Raw genomic sequence first — 20,587 nt, 5'->3', positions numbered from 1 at the left:
AAATCAGAGTGGAAATCAATGAAATTGAAACAAAAGAAACCATTGAAAAAACTGACAAAACTAAAAGTTGGTTCTTCGAAAAAATAAATAAGATCGACAGACCCTTAGCTGTGCTAATGAAGAGAAGAAGAGAGAGAACTCAAATTACTAACATACGGGATGAAAATGGCAATATCACAAAAGACACTACAGAAATACAGAAGATAATTAGAAATTATTTTGAAACCCTATATTCCAATAAAATAGAAGATAGTAAAGATATCGATAAATTTCTTAAGTCATATGATTTGCCCAGATTGAGTCAGGAAGATACACACAATTTAAACAGACCAATATCAAAGGAGGAAATAGAAGAAGCCATCAAAAGACTACCAACCAAGAAAAGCCCTGGACCGGATGGGTATACAGCAGAGTTTTACAAAACCTTTAAAGAAGAATTAATACCAATACTTTTCAAGTTATTTCAGGAAATAGAAAAAGAAGGAGCTCTTCCAAATTCATTCTATGAGGCCAACATCACCCTGATCCCGAAACCAGACAAAGACACTTCAAAGAAAGAGAACTACAGACCAATATCTCTAATGAACCTAGATGCAAAAATCCTCAATAAAATTCTGGCAAATCGGATACAAAAACATATCAAAAAAATTGTGCACCATGATCAAGTAGGATTCATCCCTGGGATGCAAGGCTGGTTCAATATACGGAAATCAATAAATGTTATTCACCACATCAATAGACTTAAAGATAAGAACCATATGATCATCTCGATAGACACAGAAAAAGCATTCGACAAAGTACAGCATCCCTTTATGTTCAAATAACTAGGGATAACAGGAACTTACCTCAACATTGTAAAAGCTATCTATGCTAAGCCTCAGGCTAGCATCATTCTAAATGGAGAAAAACTGAAGGCATTCCCTCTAAAATCTGGAACAAGACAGGGATGCCCTCTCTCACTACTTCTATTCAATATAGTTCTCGAAATACTGGCCAGAGCAATTAGACAGACAAAAGAAATTAAAGGCATAAAAATAGGAAAAGAAGAACTTAAATTATCACTATTTTCAGGTGACATGATTCTATACCTAGCAGACCCAAAAGGGTCTACAAAGAAACTATTAGAGCTAATATAAGAATTCAGCAAAGTGGCAGGATATAAAACCAACATGCATAAATCAAAGGCATTCCTGTATATCAGTGACAAATCTTCTGAAATGGAAATGAGAACAACCACCCATTCACATTATACTCAAAAAAATTAAAATACTTGGGAATCAACCTAACAAAAGAGGTGAAGGATTTATACAATGAAAACTACAGAACCCTAAAGAGAGAAATAGAAGAAGATCTTAGAAGATGGAAAAATATACCCTGTTCATGGGTAGGCAGAACTAACATAATCAAAACGGCAATATTACCAAAAGTTCTCTATAGGTTTAATGCAATGCCAATCAAAATCCCAGTGGCATTTCTTGTAGAAATAGATAAAGCAATCATGAAATTCATATGGAAAAATAAAGACCCAGAATAGCAAAAGCAATTATAAGCAGGAAGAGTGAATCAGGCGGTATAGCGATACCAGACTTCAAACTATACTACAGAGCAATAGTAACAAAAACAGCATGGTACTGGTACCAAAACAGGCGGGTGGACCAATGGTACAGAATAGAGGACACAGAAACCAATCCACAAAACTACAACTATCTTATGTTTGACAAAGGGGCTAAAAGCATGCAATGGAGGAAGGATAGAATCTTCAACAAATGGTGCTGGGAAAACTGGAAATCCATATGCAACAAAATGAATCTGAATCCCTTTCTCTCGCCATGCACAAAAGTTAACTCAAAATAGATCAAGGAGCTTGATATCAAAACAGAGACTCTGCGTCTGATAGAAGAAAAAGTTGGCTCCGATCTACATACTGTGGTGTCGGGCTCCAAATTCCTTAATAGGACACCATAGCACAAGAGTTAAAAACAAGAATCAACAAATGGGACTCACTCAAACTAAAAAGTTTTTTCTCAGCAAGAGAAAAAATAAGAGAGGTAAATAGAGAGCCTACATCCTGGGAACAAGTTTTTACTCCTCACACTTCAGATAGAGCCCTAATATTCAGAGTATACAAAGAACTCAAAAAATTAAACAATAAGAAAACAAATAACCCAATCAATAAATGGGCCAAGGACCTGAACCGACACTTCTCAGAGGAGGACATACAAACAATCAACAAGTACATGAAAAAATGCTCACCATCTCTAGCAGTCAGAGAAATGCAAATCAAAACCACCCTAAGATACCATCTCACTCCAGTAAGATTGGCAGCTATTATGAAGTCAAACAACAACAAGTGCTGGCGAGGATGTGGGGAAAAGGGTACACTTGTACATTGCTGGTGGGACTGCACATTGGTGCGGCCAATTTGGAAAGCAGTATGGAGATTCCTTGGAAAGCTGGGAATGGAACCACCATTTGACCCAGCTATTCCCCTTCTCGGACTTTTCCCTAAAGACCTTAAAAGAGCGTACTATAGGGATACTGCTACATCGATGTTCATAGCAGCACAATTCACAATAGCTAGACTGTGGAACCAACCTAGATGCCCTTCAATAGATGAATGGATTAAAAAAATCTGGCATTTATACTCAATGGAGTATTACTCAGCACTAAAAAATGACAAAATCATGGCATTTGCAGGGAAATGGATGGCATTAGAGCAGATTATGCTAAGTGAAGCTAGACAATCCCTAAAAAACAAATGCCAAATGTCTTCTTTGATATAAGGAGAGCAACTAAGAACAGAGCAGGGAGGAAGAGCATGAGAAGAAGATTAACATTAAACAGGGATAAGAGGTGGGAGGGAAAGGGAGAGAGAAGGGAAATTGCATGGAAATGTAAGGAGACCCTCATCGTTATACAAGATTACATATAAGAGGAAGTGAGGGGAAAGGGAAAAAAAAAACAAGGGAGAGAAATGAATTACAGTAGATGGGGTAGAGAGAGAAGATGAGAGGGGAGGGGAGGGGAGGGGGGATAGTAGAGGATAGGAAAGGCGGCAGAATACAACAGACACTAGTATGGCAGTATGTAAAAACGTGGATGTGTAACCGATGTGATTCTGCAATCTGTATACGGGGGAAAAAATGGGAGTTCATAACCCACTTGAATCAAATGTATGAAATATGATATGTCAAGAGCTATGTAATGTTTTGAACAACTAATAATAATAAAAAAAAGAAAACTTGGTGATTTTAGCATTTAACTGTGATGTGGGATTATTTTTTGGAGGAATCTGGGCCAGCATAGGAATCATTCTGGGGGTTTATACTAAAGATAGAATCTCAAATTCTTAGTCTGGTTTTAAAGATTCTGCTTCCATCCTATTATAGATTTGTAGTTATTTTGTTTATTATCTTATAAATGTTTCTGAGGTTTTCTTCCCCATTTGTATTTATTCAAGTTGAAATTGATTTGAAATAAACAAATTTGGAGCAATTATAGAGATTCTATTAATTATAATTGCTTTAAAACATCCTGTGTAGGCTTCTGGCCAAAGATTGCATGTTACCTATTTGGGAGAAGGATGAGGATAAACATCATTTGGAGGAAAATGTTTAGAATCAAATTCATAGATTCACCATTGACTTTGTTTTGTGTGGTTTCTTGGTTAGCATGTAAATTAGTACCAGAGTGACTAAAATTATAGATCATTTTGTTGAATAACATTGTAATTTAATATAATCCTAATGTAGTGTTCTGTAATTAGACTTGGGTAATGTGGCAGCAAATTGCTTTCAAGATACCTAGCCTCAAGAGATTTTACTGAAGCTGATACTAAGCTGTTCTTTCATACATTTAGAATATTAAGATTGGAGAGCTGGCTTGATTAGTGAACTTGGAAAGAGAAGCCACCAGTTTTTGTAGAATACCTGTCAAGATTTTTTTCATTATTAAATTGTAAGCTCTTTTAATACTTCATTAGGTTAGGCATTAATTTTCTTTTTTCTATGTGGCTAAACTGAATGATGGATGATGCAGAGTTGGAGTATTACTTTTAATCAGGTAATAAAAACAAATGTGGAGTCTTTCATTCCTTTACACATTAAAGTTTGTGCAAAGTATTGTGCTAAGTATTAGGGGAATATAAAGATGAGTAAAATACTCTATTTCATTACAAGGAGCCTATTGTTTTCTTAGAAACATGAATATGTATTTAAACGATAAGATTTGAAAGCAAAATTGAAAGCCTAATAAATGAGTTGTAATTAATTTCATTTGCTAGGTTATAACAACATTTAAGTTGGGCCTGCAAGATAAGATTTCCACAATAAGGGGTTCTATATAGGGAGAACAGCATTAATACATGTAACTATGGAAATGTACGTTAAGTTGAAAAATATCAAGGTCACGGTGAAGCAGGTGAGATACAAGATGATAAAAGGGGCTAGGGCTGTGACTCAGTGGCAGAGTGCTTTCCTGGCATAGGTGAAGCATTGGGTTGGATCCTTAGCACCATATACAAAAAATAAGCAAATAAAATAAAGGCATGCTGTCCATCTACAACTACAAAAAAATAAAAAATAAAAAAATAAAAAAAGAGACCTGATTTTCAAGTATGTTTTATGAATACATATGTTTTATGAATTTTTTATGTCTAAAAAAAATTTAGACATTCTGTGGGGAGCAAAGAGCCAGGGTAAAATAAACTCAGATTTATAAGAGAATTTCTTGAATAGTGTGAAGCACAAACTGTTTCAGTGTAGCTACCAAACTGTTTCAGTGTAGCTCTATAGTATTTCAAAGTGGGTGTACTTATTGGTAAGGGACCCACCCTTACCATTATGAGGTTAACTTCAATTCCTGATTTAGTCAACTATATAAAATCTGAGAAGTGGTCACAAAGGGCAGGAGAAAGTACAATCATATTTGATTTGGTCACCACTATTACTCTGTCTGCAAAACTTAATTTTTGCTACATAGCTGCCCTTTTAAACTGAATCATATCACCCTTCCAGATTAAGAAATGTTTAGAGCTGGGATTGTGACTCAGTGGTAGAGTGCTTGTCTCATGTGCGTGAGGCACTGAATTTAATTCTCAGCACCACATATAAATAAATGAATAAAATAAAGGTCCATCAACAACTAATTTTTTTTTTTTAAAGAAATGTTTAAAACACCTGATGTGCCATATAAGGCTTCATATTTGTCTAGGGAAGAAAGCAGAATCCAGTGTCCAGGGGTCTGCCTCTTTTCCAGTAGTTTAGGAAACTCATTTTCCTAAAATTTTCTGTTGGTTTTAAAAGTCAGAGGTCATCTTGAAAATCATGATTTTCAAGCAAAAATCATAGTTTAAAATGTTATGACATTTTTTATTAAATGAGAGGAATCAAAATTAATAAAGTTGATTTCACCCTTCCTTTTTCCATTGAGTTGAGATTCTCAGTAAAGAAGAAAATGGTCACATAAGTGCTGTGGAAGAAAGCAGGGAAACAGATATGATCCATAAGGTGGGAGATTGATCCTGAATTGTGAAGTTGATTTTTTTTCACAGTTCCAATTACTGAGTTTTGCTTATTATAGCCTCTTACCTTTTGCTTTTATTTTCTATCCTATTGTGGATTTATATCCATTAATAGCAACTCATTTAAAAAGTTAATGGGCGGGGCTGGGGCTATGGCTCAGCAGGAGTGCAGTTGCTTGGCATGTGTGAGGCACCGGGTTCGATTCTCAGCACCACATATGATAAATAAAAATTAAAGGTCTATCAACAACTAAAAAAAATTTTTTTAAAAAGAAATCTCTTTAAAAAAAAGGTTAATGGGCATAAATCTAGAAATCATGGGCCTTATGAGTCAGTCGTTTGAATCAGTTTCTAGATGGGGTAAGCCCATTAGAATTGCTTTAAGTTTCTGCTGAGTCTGGGTCTGCTTGTGCAACTGTAACAAAATAAAATGTACTGGTTGGCTTAAATAACAAAAATGTATTTCTTCAGTTCTAGAGACTAGGAAATTTAAAATTAATGGCAAATTAGGCTTCATTCTGAGGTCTTTTTGAGCTTTTAAGTGGCCTCTATCTTACTATGTGCTCATATGACCTTTTTGTGTGTGGTTATGCAATAGAAAAAACAAATTCTCTGATGTCTTGTCTTAGATGAATACCAATCTCATCATGGGTTAATAAGCCTTTGACATATTGATCTTTTTCTTCCCTTTTTTGGTGGTACTTGGGATTGAGCCCAGGGGTGCTCTATAGGGAACTACATTCCCAGTCATTTTCATTTTGTTGTGAGTCAGATTCTCTAAATTGTCCAGGTTGTCCTTGAACTTGTGCTTTTCCAGCCTCAGCCTTCTAGTCACTGGGGATACAGGTTTGTGCAACCATGCCCAGTATCAACATATAAATTTGGGGCAGGAATGGAACACACACATTCAGTCTGTACCATCCTGCAACCTTTTGCCATGATAATAAATTATTTTAATACCACAGGTTTAAAAAAAATTAATCTTTTTTTTTTTTTTTTTTCTGGTACTGGGGATTGAACTCAGGGGTGCTTTACCACTGAGCTATGTCCCCAGCAGCCCTTTTTTGTTTTATTTTTTTGAGACAGAGTCTCACTAAATTGCTTAGGACCTCACTGAGTTGCCCAGGCTGGCCTCATTTTTGCAGTCCTCCTGCTTCAACTTCCAGAGTTGCCAGGATTACAGGCATGCAGTACCATGCCCAGAAGAAAATTAATTTTTACATTTACTATTTAGTTTGTGTATAAATTTCTTCTGGTGAAAAATTAATAGTCATCAGAATCTTTTAGTCAGTGAGTTTGGTTTTTTTAAGATTCATATTATCAAAATCTGTTAGATACTTTTATTCTGAAGTTTATCAAATCTGAATTGTTCTTTGTACAGAGAGCATGAGCAGTGAACAACAGACATTGTACAGGTATTTTTATGCTCTGGTGCTGGTTTGGTCTTATGTTTTGGCTTTGCTTAAAAGGTAACTAATAGGGCTGGGGGTGTGGCTCAGTGGTAGAGTGCTTTCCTAGCATGTGTGAAGCCCTGGTTTGATCCTCAGTACCACATAAAGATAAATAAATAAAGGTATTATATCCATCTATTAAAATTAAAAATTTTATTAAAATATTAAAAAAAGGTGATAATGCCAAATCCTGGGAAAACAACTTTCTTGCTCATTTTAAAAACAAGACTGAAGTTTTTCTTGTGACCATGTATGTTCCTCTTTTCTTTCTTTCTTTTTTTTTTTTAACAGTACTGGGAATCAAATTCAGGGTCTCATGTGTGCTAGGCAAGCACTCTACCACTAAGCTACATCCCTAGCTCAGCCTTCATATAGGTTTCTTATTTTTATTTTTTTGGTACTAGGGATTGAGCCCAGGGACGCTTAACCACATCACCACATCACTACTCCCCACATCCCCAGCCCTTTTTATTTAATAATTTTGAGACAGGGTCTCGCTAAGTTACTTAGGGCTTTGCCAAGTTTCTGAGGCTGACCTATAGCTTGTAATCCTCCTGCCTCAGCCTCCTGAATCATTGAGATTATAGGCACCTGTTTCTACCTCATGTATGTTTCTTAATATGAAAACTGATGAATTAATTTTCTTCATCGTTACTAAGGTGAAACATATTGCTATTACTTTCTTTTTTTTTTCCCTTTGGAATTGAACTCAGGGCACTTGACCACTGAACCACATCCCAGCCCCCACCCTTCGCCCCCACCCCCCTTTTTTTTTTTTTTGGTACTGAATTCACTCAACCATTGAGCCACATCTCCAACCCTTTTTGTATTTTATTTAGAGACAGGGTCTCACTGAGTTGCTTAGTGCTTCGCTAAGTTACTGAGGCTGGCTTTGAACTCACGATCCTCCGGCCTCAGCCTACTGAGCCACCAAGATTACACTTGTGTGCTACCATACCCTGCCCACTGCTATTACTTTTTAAAAAATACAATGGATTTAATTTTTTTAGAGCAGTTTTAGGTTCATACCAAAATTAAGCAGAAAGTATAGAGAGTTCTCATATTTCTTAATAAGCCTCCCTTGCTATCAACATCCCACAGCAGAGTTGTATGTTTTTTAGGATAGGGGAAACCATGTCCAGACATCATTGTCCCTCAAAGTTCATGGTTTACATTGGATTTACTCTTTGCATTGTAAGTTCTATGGGTTTTGACAGATGTATAATGATACGTGTTTACCACTGTAATAGTTTTACTTTCCTAAATATCTGTGTTCCACTTCTTTGTTCCTCCCTCCCCTTTTCCTGTGGTAATCACTGATGTTTTATTGTTTCCATAGTTTTGTCTTTTCCAGAATGGCATTTGTTAGAATTGTACAATATGTAGCATGTTTAGTCAGACTTGGTGGTGATCTCCTGTAATTCCAGGGACTCCAGAGGCTGAGACAGGAGGATCACAAATTTGAGGCTAGTTTCAGCAATTTAGCTACTCCCTAAGCAACTTAGTGAGACCTTGCCTCAAAATACAAAATAAAAATGGCAAGGAATGCGGCTCAGTGGTAAGGTTCCTCTGGGCCCAATCCCCAGTACCAAAAACAAAAACAAAATGAAACAAAAAACCCAATATATAGGGGCTAGGGTTGTGGCTCTGCAGTAGAGCACTTGCTTAGCATGTATGGGGCCCTGGGTTCTATCCTCAGCACCACATAAAAATAAATAAATAAATACATTAAAAAAATAACCACTGCGGTACCTCTATGACTTTTCAAGGCCAAAGTACTCATTTCTTTTTAGTTCTAGTTTATATTCTATTGTCTGGTTATACCACAGATTATTTCTCCATTTTCTTACTGTAGGGCATCTTTAAAATTTGACAATTATGAGTAAAACTGCTATAAACATTCACATACAGGTTATGTGTGGACATAAATTTAAAACACATTTAGGTGAATGCTAAGGCGAGCATGACTAGAATATATGATAAGAGTATTTAGTTTATAGGAAACTGACAAACTCTCTTCCAAAGTGACTGTACCATTTTTGTATTTCCACCAGCAATGAATGAGAGTTGTAGTTGCTCTACATCCTTTCCAATGTTTGGTATATCAGTATTCTGGAATTTGGTAGTTCCAATAGATTCATTGTTGTTCTGATTTGGTGATTCATTTCTTAAGATCCTAGAGACTACTTGATTGTGTGGAAGTATTATTTATTATTTTCTTTCATATATAGACAGTATTTTTACCCAGAATAGAATATAATTGCTAGTACCAAATAGTCTTGAGTTATTACTTGTTTAAATATTTATCTAGCTTTAAAATGTATCTGTACCATATTTATAACTATGATCACAAATTATGTATGCATATACATAAGCACTAGAAAGGAACTAAAGTGATTGGTTGGCATACCTTTCTTTTTCATACCAGTTATAGTATTTGTGATAAAATAAAAGAAAGCCTGTATAGTTTTTTTTTTTTTTTTTTTTTAGGATGTATTTTAAATATTTAAGATTGAGCTGATTTTAGTTAAAATCCAGGCCACTTATGAAGTCTTTTTGACATTTGTTTTTATTAGACATACATTTATAAACTCTTTTCTTAAATTGGTCATTTTTTACTATATGTTTGATTACATTTAAAAAATATGGCAATTTGAGAAGAAGTAGAATGTGGGCTATCAAGGATTTTAATGACTTTGTATATTTAAACCTTTAATGATGCCTAAAATACCATTATACCATACTCCTGGCTCTGCAAATCAGGTTGTTAAATGATTTCTCATTTAAAAATTCTTTTTTTTTTCATTTTAGCACTTTTTAATAAAAGTTGTAAATAAGATTACTTTATACCTGTATCTTCTCAGTTGTTTCTTCCTTATTATATTCCCTTTTCCTTTCCTTCTTGGCAAGATTTGGTCTTCCATTCCAGGATCTTTTTTTGTCCACTTTTAGCCTGGTGATTTCCACCTTGCTGGGGTGAATGCTCACATAATAATAATACCATTAACCTTTTCCTGCTGTACCCATTCAATGTAGATGACATCTCTTCCTGTACACTTGGACTACTTTGCCAATCTGCTGATCTTTATAGTGTGCTTGAATAAGAAAGAGCTTCCTTCTCAGTTCTTTGGAAAGAGGGGAGGATATAATCTTATTGTAAATGTGGGAAGGTGCATTGAAATGCCTCTTATGTTTCTTGCTTTGGTCAGAAGTCGCAAAGGAATTGGGGCTGGGATCGTGGCTCAGTGGTAGAGCACTGGCCTGGCATATATGAGGCACTGTGTTCGATTCTTAGCACCGCATATAAATAAGTGAATAAAATACAGGTATATCAACAACTAAAAATATATTTTAAAAAAGTCACAAAGGGATTGTACTTCATCTTGGTCTGCTGCTTCAGGGATGGCTGCATAATGGAAGAAGTCTATATACAAGATGTGTTCTATTAGGTTCTTTTGAAATTTGATAGACGTTCTCTTGGGTTTTGTTTTTCTTCAAAGTAAGAATAAGACCTGAAAACAAACCCTTTGCATATTTATGTCAGCAGTGTAGTAGGTCATGTTGCAGAAGAAAAAGATCACAGATATAGAATTTTAAAATTTACTATTGTAAGAACTTCAAACTTCATTGCTTGAAGGAAGAAGTGGAGTGCTCAGAGGGTGAGGATTACCACCTCATTTCCTTAGTATGTCAGAGTTTTATTTTATTTTTTAACCTCTTGTGTGGGTGGTGGTGCAAAGAAATGGATTGTTTCATCAGCAGGGAGGAGAGTTCTTACTGCCCTGGAGCAAAGAAGAGGAGACTTCTTGATTCTCATGTAGGAGACATGAAAAATCATGATAATCAATTTTGGAGAAGGGGCAAAGATGAAGCCAGTAGTCTTATATCAGCAAACTTTTAATTCATAAACAAGATGATTGGGTGTTCACACTGTTGTGTGAGATCTGCCTCCCTCTAAACCTTGTTATGATGTTGGCAAAGTACCTATCTGATGTTTTAAAAAAAGGCTATTTGTTAAGCATGTTGATAGCAAACATTTGAAATAGAACATTGTATTTGCCCATGATACATTAGGTTTTTCAATTATTTCTTTTTCTGAAACTACTGAAATAAAATACTACTTTGTTATGAATGATCTAAAGATAAATTAGAACATTTCAAAAATTTGTTTCACAGAATATTAGTCCCTTAAGTTATTGTTTTTGGAGGGGGAGAAAAAGCATTTAGTGATAATTAAGATTGGAAAATATTGCAGATTATATTTCTTTATTGGAGATGGGCATTAACACATTAAAGACATGAAGCAGTTTTCTGCCACCTTCCGATCCCTGCCACCCTGATCCCCATACCACCCCATATGGGGAATTGATCCAGGGGTATTTTCCATTGAGCTTCAGGGTTTCTGTAAGTTGCTCAGACTGGCCTTCAACTTGGAATCTTCCTTCCTCAGTAGGACCACAGGCTGGTAACCAAGCCTTTAGCATATGAGCCTTTGGGGAACATAGGAGATCCAAACCATAATATTCTGCCCCTGATACCCTAAGGCTCATGTCCATATCACAATTCAAAATGCATTCAGTCCATCTCCAGGGGTCCCCAAAGTGCTAAAACTGTTTCGGCTTATTGAAATGTTCAAGTCCAAAGACTCCTCTGAGATGCAAGGTAAACTCTTAGCTGTGAGTTCCTGTTTATAAAAAATATATATAACATAATAATATAATATGATATGTACTTTAAATATATAATGACTCAGGGTAAGCATTTCCATTCCAAAAGGGAGGAATAGGACAATAGCAAGGAGGAATTGAACCAAAGCAAGATTGAAACCCAGGAGGGCAAATAAATAATAACTCCTGTTGCTTCATGTCTGGCATCCCAGGTACATGGTGGAGGAATGAGAGTCCCACCCCTCCGTTGCCTTGCTGGCTGTAGTCCACATGACCACTTCCTTGGGCTAAATTTGTTTGCTGCCTATGGCTTCCCTGGACAGGTGTTCTGCATCTCTAACTTCCTGGGGTCTCCATTGCAGCTTCAACCTCACTCTCACAGCTTCACTCATCAGTCTGTTAGGGCTGCTTCAGCGACTTCAGCTCTGCCATAAGCTACCTAGCCTTTCAGGTTTTCCTTTGAAATCTTGGTAGAAGCCTCCATGACCTCATGACTCTTGCATTCTGCATGCCTGCAAAACCAGTATCCTGTGGATGATGCCAAGTGGGCCACTAGCTCACCCACTTGGATGATGGCTACAGGGGACTCTGAGTGCCTTGCTGGCTGAACAAGGGAAATGAATCCTAGGGGAAAATCCCCAAGGCAGCCCTGTGGGAGCTGGGGGACCCAGTGCTGTCTTGTCAAATAAAAGTCTTTGTACCTGCAACAGGTGGGGTCTTTCCAATTCCTGAGATGCTCTCAAGGCATCTTTCCTGTTGTCTTGGTGCAGAAATGTTCACTTCTTTTTAAGGGAGCAAACCTCTTTAGTAGCCTTACTCTCCTTACCCACAATTTTAAAAGTACTCTTTTTCTGATCAAACTGCAAGTTTTACAGATCTTTGTATTCTGCTTTTTGCTCCTAATTCTGTTTACCTAGCTAAAAGCAGCCAGCAATACTGAGGCCACTCTCTGAATGCTGTGCTACCTTGAAATTTCCTTTGCCAGATTAATTAATCTGTCACCTTTAAATTTAGCATCCTGCATAATCTCAAGGCATGGGTAAAAATTAGGCAAGTTCTTTTCCAGAATGTAGCATCGATGGCCTATAGTCCAGTTCCCAGTAGAGTCCTCATTCCCATTGGAAACCTCATCAACACAACCTTTACTGTTCATGTTTCTATCAGCATTTTGGTCTTCTGAACCCCCAAGAATGATCTATTAAGATCTGCTTACCAATGACTTAACTTCTTCAACTAGGCTTCACCTTCTAAAGGTTCCACTATCTGCCAATAGTGTCACAGTCTGGCAACTAAGCATTTGAGCCTTTGGGGGACATTTAAGATCCATAACATTTGATAAATTTCTGAATGCCTTGGCATGTAGAACTGATTAGCCTCTTAGAGAATGATCAAAGTAGACTTTTTGGATAAATCAGAGCACTTTCTTTTTTCTGGGGGGGTGGGGTGGTGTCACTTTATGGTTGAGTTCACCTTTCCAGCCACCAGAATATTTGCATCCATTATTCAATATACCTCATTCTAGATAGGCCTAGTGGTGGATACCTGTAATCCCAGTGACTTGGGAGGCTGGGGCAGGAGGATTACAAGTTTAAGGGCAGCCTTACCAACATAGCAAGACCCCTGTCTCAAAAAAAAAAAAAAAAAAAAGGGCTAGGTATGATAGCCCTGTGTGGTGGTGCATGCCTGTAATTCCAGTGGCTTAGGAGGCTGAGTCAGGAGGATCAAGAGTTCAAGGCCAGCCTCAGCAACTGGTGAGGTGCTAAGCTACTCAGTGAGACCCTGTCTCTAAATAAAATACATACAAAGTAGGGCTGGGGATGTGGTTCAGTGGTTGAGTGCCCCTGAGTTCAAACCCAGGTATCCCCTCCCTAATGGCTAGGAATGTGGCTTAGTGGTAGAGCACCCCCCTGGGTTTAGTCCTAGTTACTGCTCCCCCCACTCCCCCCCCACAAAAAGAAAAAAGAAACCTCTAATATCACATTATGTGGAAGATCAAGATAATTAAATTGGAAGATTGCTTGATAGGTGTGAAATTGGAGTAGAGGGAGTTGAGGTATTGTGTGTCTGGGGTTTGGAAGGAAGAACCATGTTTCAGATATGCTAAGGATTTAGAAGAATAAATAAAATTCCAGAAGGCTCAGTGAAAAGTTTTGCTAGTTTTAGTTAGGAAAGGCACCTTGAAGAATTAAAATTTTAAGAATGTATGTACCAAAAGAATTTGTGTTTGGGAATTTTGTAGAGCCCTGCAGTATTTCTGTCCTGTGTCTATAAGACCCTTGAAAGACTGCTTTTATCAAGCTGAGTTGCTTGAGCAATGATGAACACTCAAGCACTTGCTGCTGATTACTGAATGTTTTAATTTGTAATGTAGATAGTGAAATATTTGAGAGCTGTATAAATATTTGAAATAGTTGGGAGCTATAATGGTTAATTTGAATTGTCAACTTGATTGTATTGAGAGATAACCATGATTAAGAAGCTTCTGGGTGTGTCAGTGAGGGTGTGTCTAGGAATGATTGACATCTGGGATAGCCAACTGAAAGGGAGACCCTCCCTAAGTGTGGGCAGCATGGTACAATAGGATGATGGCTTGGATGGAATAAAAGTCGAAAGAGGACAGGGGTTGTAGCTCAGTGGTAGAACACTTGCCTTGCACATATCAGGAACTGGGTTCAATCCTCCGTACTACATAAAGATAAATAAATAAAATAAGAGTATTATGTCCTATCTTAAAAATATTTTTTAAAAAGTTGGAAGAACAAGGAAGCAGCAGCAGAGGCAATCTCGATTCTTCTTGAATGGATTCTTCATTGCTGCTGCTATAGTTGCTACTTCACTCTTCCAAAGCGGACTCCGCCAGTGATTCCCCAGGGAGTTTCCAGAAGCCTTTGGTGTTGGACTAGGTTAGAACTGTTGATCTCTCTTGTTCTGAGGCATTGACTTTTTGGACTGTGCAGCTACTTGTTCTTCCAGCTCTCTAGCCTGTAGATAGTCATTGTGAACTGTCCAGCTTCTGGTCTTGTAAGCCAACCTAATAAATTCCCATTGATTCTGTTCCTCTAGAGAACCCTGGCTAATACAGGAGCCTTTCTTACTGTAAGATACCCTTTTTATCTGAACACAGCTTTCATTGTTCTTTCATGTTATATCTTTGGGTCTACTGGTGTAGTTCCTGAGTCATACTATGTGTTTCTGGATCCCCCAAATCAGCCCTTCCATTTTCTTGGAATAAAGCCTCAAAGCTCAGTGTGTGCAATAATATCTGTATTATTTTCAATTTGGTAGATAATAAATAAAATATCCCTTTAACAGCAAACACTCTTTTTTTACCATTGTGTCCATCACATACATAGAAATTCCATATAGCATTGTGGAGATTAAACCTCTGCATTTCTTTATTATTTAATGTTGATTGGGAGTTTAACACTGATGGGAATGAAAACCACCTTTTTCAGTAAACTCTCCCAAAACTGAAGAAGGCTTGTCTCCTTTTCCAAATTTGCTGTGGATCTTTTCTTCCTTTTCAGCCTACATTCTTAATTCTTCTCTGGCAGCGCTCTTTGGATAAAATGTATACTAAAGCCACAAATGGATTTATATAAAACAATCCTCTCACTCATGGCATTCTCTTGCTGTTATTTCACTTGTCTGAGTTGCCAAGAAATTCAAATGCCACCCATGTTTTATAGACTCCTCAGTCGTCATAATCAGGCAGCTGTATTCTGTGCATGGAGCTGAAGTGGGACAGGTGTTTAGAAGAACTTTGGCTTTATGTTCTATGCTCCCTTTTGTTTTCAGTTCTTGGTTTACCATAAATGTACCAGAGGTTTACTGAGTCAAAGGAACACAGAAAAAGTGAACAAGTAATTTATTTTTCTTAATTTTTAGTAAATCCAAACTACCATAGCAACTATACATGTGTAAACACAAAATGAATTTGAGGTAGGGGTATGTGTGTGTAGGGGGGCATATAGGAAATAGTATAGAATGAAAAATAAATTTTAGTTATTAATAGGCTTCTCCCTTGGGTGACACAGTTGGGATAACTGCCCTGGAGGGTACATTGAAGTAGTGCTTTATAAAGAGAGAACCAGGGGATGTGTTTACCATACACAAAATGAGTTTGCCTCAGGAAATTAGATTTGTGTTCCTCTTTTAAAAGGCCTAACACATTTAAGTTATGGATTGAAACTTTCATTTAAGTAAGAAGGCCAGGGATGTGAAATTAACACCACATAAATAAATAAGGTATTGTGCCCATCTACAACTAAAAAAAAAAAAAAGTCTTAAAAAAACGTAAACAAAAAGGAGAAAGGGCTGGGTAGCATAGCATCCACTGGCTTGATTGTATAGGAGAGAAAAAAAAAATCAGCCTTCAGGAGTTCTTAGAACCAAACCCTGTAACAAAAGATGACAAGAGAAGTTTACTGACCTATACATTCATAATATACACACGTACACACGTGTGTATATATAAATATTTATATATTTATAGTGCGTATATGCATGGACGTTTGCATGTATGCATATATATAAAACTGTCATATATACAACAGTAGTTTTCAAAGAGATGTCAATTTAAGCTGATAATGTCTTCAACAAGAGAACAGTAAGTACATTTTTAGGTTAGTTATAAGACAAAGGAAGAAGATTTTGAGTGTTTAGGGGCTGCAGCTGTGGTAAGGCAAATAAATGGCAAATAAAGCATGGTTAGTAAAGCTATTTGATGTAAATTCCTCTGATACCATCTCTGGTGCCTTAAGAGGGTCTAGGTTGTCTTTTGTTCTCTCTGGTAGAAAGGGGCAGGGGGAGGCTGTCTTTGGTATTAGCACATATATGTCCTGCTTTTAGGCAAATAAAGGGAAGACAGCTTTCCTGCATCTGCTTCTCCTTGGTTGCTTTCAGTTTAATAATCTGTATGCCAGAAAAGGCATATTTTAAGGTGATGTGTTCTGGTCTCCCACATGTTAATCGTTAAGGTGGATTCCACATTTCCTTCATCTGAAACTCTCCTATTACTATTCCATACACACACACAGAGCTAGGTTAATTGCAGTGAAGAGGAGTCAGGTTAGAAATTTTGAGGTAACAGATCTACAAAGGGAAAGAACATAGAATGAGGGAACAAAAAAGAAAAATAAAGATTAATACTTGAAGTAGACAATAAACCTAGTTTCTGATTCCAAAGGGTAGCCAATTGAGAGGATTTCTAGATGTTTAGACTAGGAAGCCAAGGTAAGCACTTGTCAGCCAGATTTTATCTGCAGTACTTATAGATAGGGTGCAATCCTTCCTTCTGGAGGTCCTCGAAATTTCCTAATGTTCTCAGTCTGTGAGGAACTTACCTATCTTATTCACGTGTGAGGATAGAAATCCCAGGTTGTTTTCTTGCAAGAGGTCTTTGTAGGCATTGGCTCCATTGAGTTAACCTTCAGTTCCTTAAAACTGCTCATATCTGCTGGGTGCAGTGGTGCATGTAATCCCAGCTATAGAGGCAGTGTCAGTAGGATTGCAAGTTCAAGGACAGCCTTAGCAATTTAGTGATGTCCTAAGCAATTTAGACCCTGTATCAAGATAAAAAGGACTGGGGATATGACTCAGTGGTAAAATGCCTCTGGATTCAACCCCCATATCAAAAACAAAACAAGACAAAACGAAAACCTCTGCTCATATCTAATTCTGTCCATCATCATTGGAGCCACTTTCTTCAATTATGTCCTGTTATAAGAAGAACAGATTTTTGCCAGGAGTGGTGGCTCATGTCTGTAATCCCAGCGACTCAGGAGGCTGAGGCAGGAGGATTGCAAGTTCAAGGCTAGCCTCAGCAATTTAGCAAGGCCCTAAGCCACTTACTGAGACTCTGTCTCAAAATAAAAAATAAAAAGGGCTGGGCATATTGTTCAATGCTTAAGTGCCCTTGAGTTAAATTTATAGTACAAAACCAAAACAACAGAAAAACCTCAGAAGAACAGATTCTTATGGAATTTATGCAAGTGACTGTGATGAAAGAATAATGAAAGAATATTCTGTGATGAAAGAATATTCAATAAGAGTTTTAGAATTCTGGAGGGTTCTGGTAGAGAAAAAGATAAATATTTAATTTTTGTTTACAAAGGTAAGTTGTGATTTATAGATAGTTAAGAGAAAAAAGAAGGGGGGTTCCTTATGTCCAGAAAATAGAAAATTAAAAGACCTGGCAATATTCCAAACTCCAGCAACAACAAAAGTCATAAAATTTACAAATCTGTTTATTTTAATACCATGTAATTCTTGTTTTACTTAATCTTGGGTTATCAGTTTTATGAACTATCATCTCTGCTAGAGATCTGGAAATCCTTACTCAGTCCAGTGAAATTATCTCAAAGTTATTTAAGCAATGCTATCAGAAACCTGTACTCCAGAGTACCTGACATAGTCCTAAGATAGTCACTTAAGTTGAAGATTTCTACTAGATTGCAGGAGCTTTAGGGAGTCCTCTGAATAAAACAGTTAACTGCATATGAATGACAAAAGACTTAAAATTGCCATGGGTAAAGATTTAAGGAGAGTGCGTTGTGAAATAATGCAACTGACTAGGAAATTTTGTTGTTTTGGAACATATTTTCTCAGTTGACAGTGCTTCCCATGCAACTTAGCATTATTAAATACATCTAGTTATTTTTATTCATTATTTATTTTATTTTTAAATTTATGTATGACAGCTGAATGCATTACAATTCTTATTACACAAATAGAGCACAATTTTTCATATCTCTGGTTGTACACAAAGTATATTCACACCAATTCGTGTCTTTATACATGTACTTTGGATAATAATGTCCATCACATTCCACCATAATTTCTAACCCCATGCCCCCTCCCTTCCCCTCCCACCCGTCTGCCCTATCTAGAGTTCATCTATTCCTCCCATGCTCCCCCTGCCTACCCCATACATCTAGTTATTTTTAAAATCTCACTTTTAAAAAGTGAAAGAACAAACCCTTGAGATTGTCCAGGATCCCTTTGGGAAATCTCAAGAGTCAGTTTGAAACCAAGATTTTATTTAGAATTCATTTTGGAGGGGGGTGGTACCAGGATTGAATTTAGGGGGACTTGACCACTGAACCACATCTCCAGCCCTATTTTGTATTTTATTTAGTGACAAAGTCTCACTGAGTTGCTTAGCCCCTCGCTAAATTGCTGAGGGTGGCTTTGAACTTGTGATCCTCCTGTCTCAGCCTCCTGAGCCCCTGGGATTACAGATAGAATTGCATTTTGAGGGGGCAAAATGTCAAAAGGTTTGAATGCTTGATTAAATAGGATCTCAGGTCACTTTTAAAAGAAGACTAGGTTTTCTTCAATAATCACAGATAGGATTAACCACCAATAAGACAGAGCAACCTTGTTTCCTAGATAGATTACTTATAAAATGAAAAAAAAAAAAACAAAAAACAACTTAACAATTGCTTATAAAGAGCAGATCAATAGTCCAAGAAACTTTTGTCTTCTTAAAGAGATGTAAACTCTGGCATTGGATCAATAAATTATTGATATTAAAGATTATTTAATTGCAGCTTGATATAAGATTCTTTCTCATTTTTTTCTCCACATACTCTTTATAACTTTCTGTATCCATCCATGTTTTTGTCTTTTGCTTTCCTTTCCTCTTTCTTATGCTGGAACAACCTTTTAACAACCTCTAAACAACTACTTTAGGACAAAGATACTCTTCTTTCCCTTAACCAAAACATTTTATATCATTTGAATACTTTTCATACATTGTTGTTTTCATTCACCCTTACTGTTTCTATTAGCTCCATTGAAATATATTATCATTTTAACCATTAATAACCTTTACTTTATAAAGAAATTTAGGATGTAAATTATTGTGAATTGACTGTCATATACCAATGTTTTATAGCAAGTTGGCCAATTTTATTAATATGTCATCTCACATGTTCTAGAGGTATATGCTTCTTCACAGTGCACCTTTTCCATTGTGGCAAAAAGAATATTTTGAGTCTCAAAAAGACCCAGATATCTTTAGTCAGTCTCTCTCTCTCCCTCTCTCTTTTTAAAAAGAGAGAGAGAGGGAGAGAGAGAGAGAGAATTTTTTTTAATATTTATTTTTCAGTTTTCAGTGGACACAACATCTTTATTTTATTTTTATGTGGTGCTGAGGATCGAACCCAGTGCCCCGCACTTGCCACGCAAGCGTGTTACTGCTTGAGCCACATCTCCAGCCCATCTTTAGTCTCTCTTTAAAAATAAGAATCCAAAATTTAAACATATTCAGTAATTGTTTCAGTATTTTATGTAGAAATTATCTAGATAGTCAATGAATATGTATCATTTAATTTAGTATAACTTAAGTTTTAAGTTCAAGTTACCAAACAGATTTCGGAAACTACATTATTGTTGAAATGAAATTTGTTAGAACAGTAACTGAATTTGATTAAAGTCAATTTTGTAAGGGTTTTTCTTTTTTCTTTATTTTGGTACTGGGGATTGAACCCAGGGGTGGTTCACCACTTACCCACCTACATATCCACCTCTTTTTATTTCTTATTTTGAGACAGAGTCTTGCTCAGTAGTTCAGACCTCACTAAATTGTTGAGTGAGACTAGTTTTGAACTCGTGATTCTCCTGTATCAGCCTTCTAGGTTGCTGGGATTATAGGGATTTATTTTGCACCTGCTCAAATTTGTAAGTTTTATAACCATAAACATGTAATAAACATATTGGCTTATTTGACTAGTAAACCCAAGTAGAATAAAATATAGTGCTGGCAACTCTGAAGTCATGCCTGTTTTCTTAAACTGGCAGTATTAAACTAACCTTATTTACCAAAAATTTATCCAAATCACATGAACTTGGAAAATAGTTGGGTTAATTTTGTGTATTTTTGAGAGTTTTAGAAGTATGCAATTTATGTAAGTGCTTATTTTTCTCTAAGCCAATTAGAATGA

General features: G+C 36.6%; 1 protein-coding gene, 1 non-coding gene and 1 pseudogene across 4 annotated transcripts in view; 2 read left to right on the top strand and 1 right to left on the bottom strand.

Annotated features, from left to right (window-relative positions):
* Positions 1–20,587, top strand: part of Commd1 (copper metabolism domain containing 1) — a 167,915-nt gene that overhangs the window by 20,712 nt on the left and 126,616 nt on the right. The window lies entirely within an intron of this gene.
* On the bottom strand, positions 9,817–12,792 carry LOC124079861 (large ribosomal subunit protein uL24-like; annotated as a pseudogene).
* LOC124080199 (small nucleolar RNA U13) lies at positions 10,865–10,966 on the top strand. Its single transcript, XR_006847624.1, has one exon. It is a non-coding gene; the product is annotated as a small nucleolar RNA U13 (small nucleolar RNA).

This window comes from Marmota monax, unplaced genomic scaffold (assembly GCF_021218885.2).
Source record: "Marmota monax isolate L192 unplaced genomic scaffold, Marmota_monax_Labrador192_F-V1.1 WCK01_AAM20220418_F8-fsc00015, whole genome shotgun sequence".
In the NCBI taxonomy this organism is placed as follows: Eukaryota; Metazoa; Chordata; class Mammalia; order Rodentia; family Sciuridae; genus Marmota; species Marmota monax.
The sequence above is the reverse complement of the archived record's forward strand: the minus strand, read 5'-3'. Positions and strand labels throughout refer to the sequence as shown.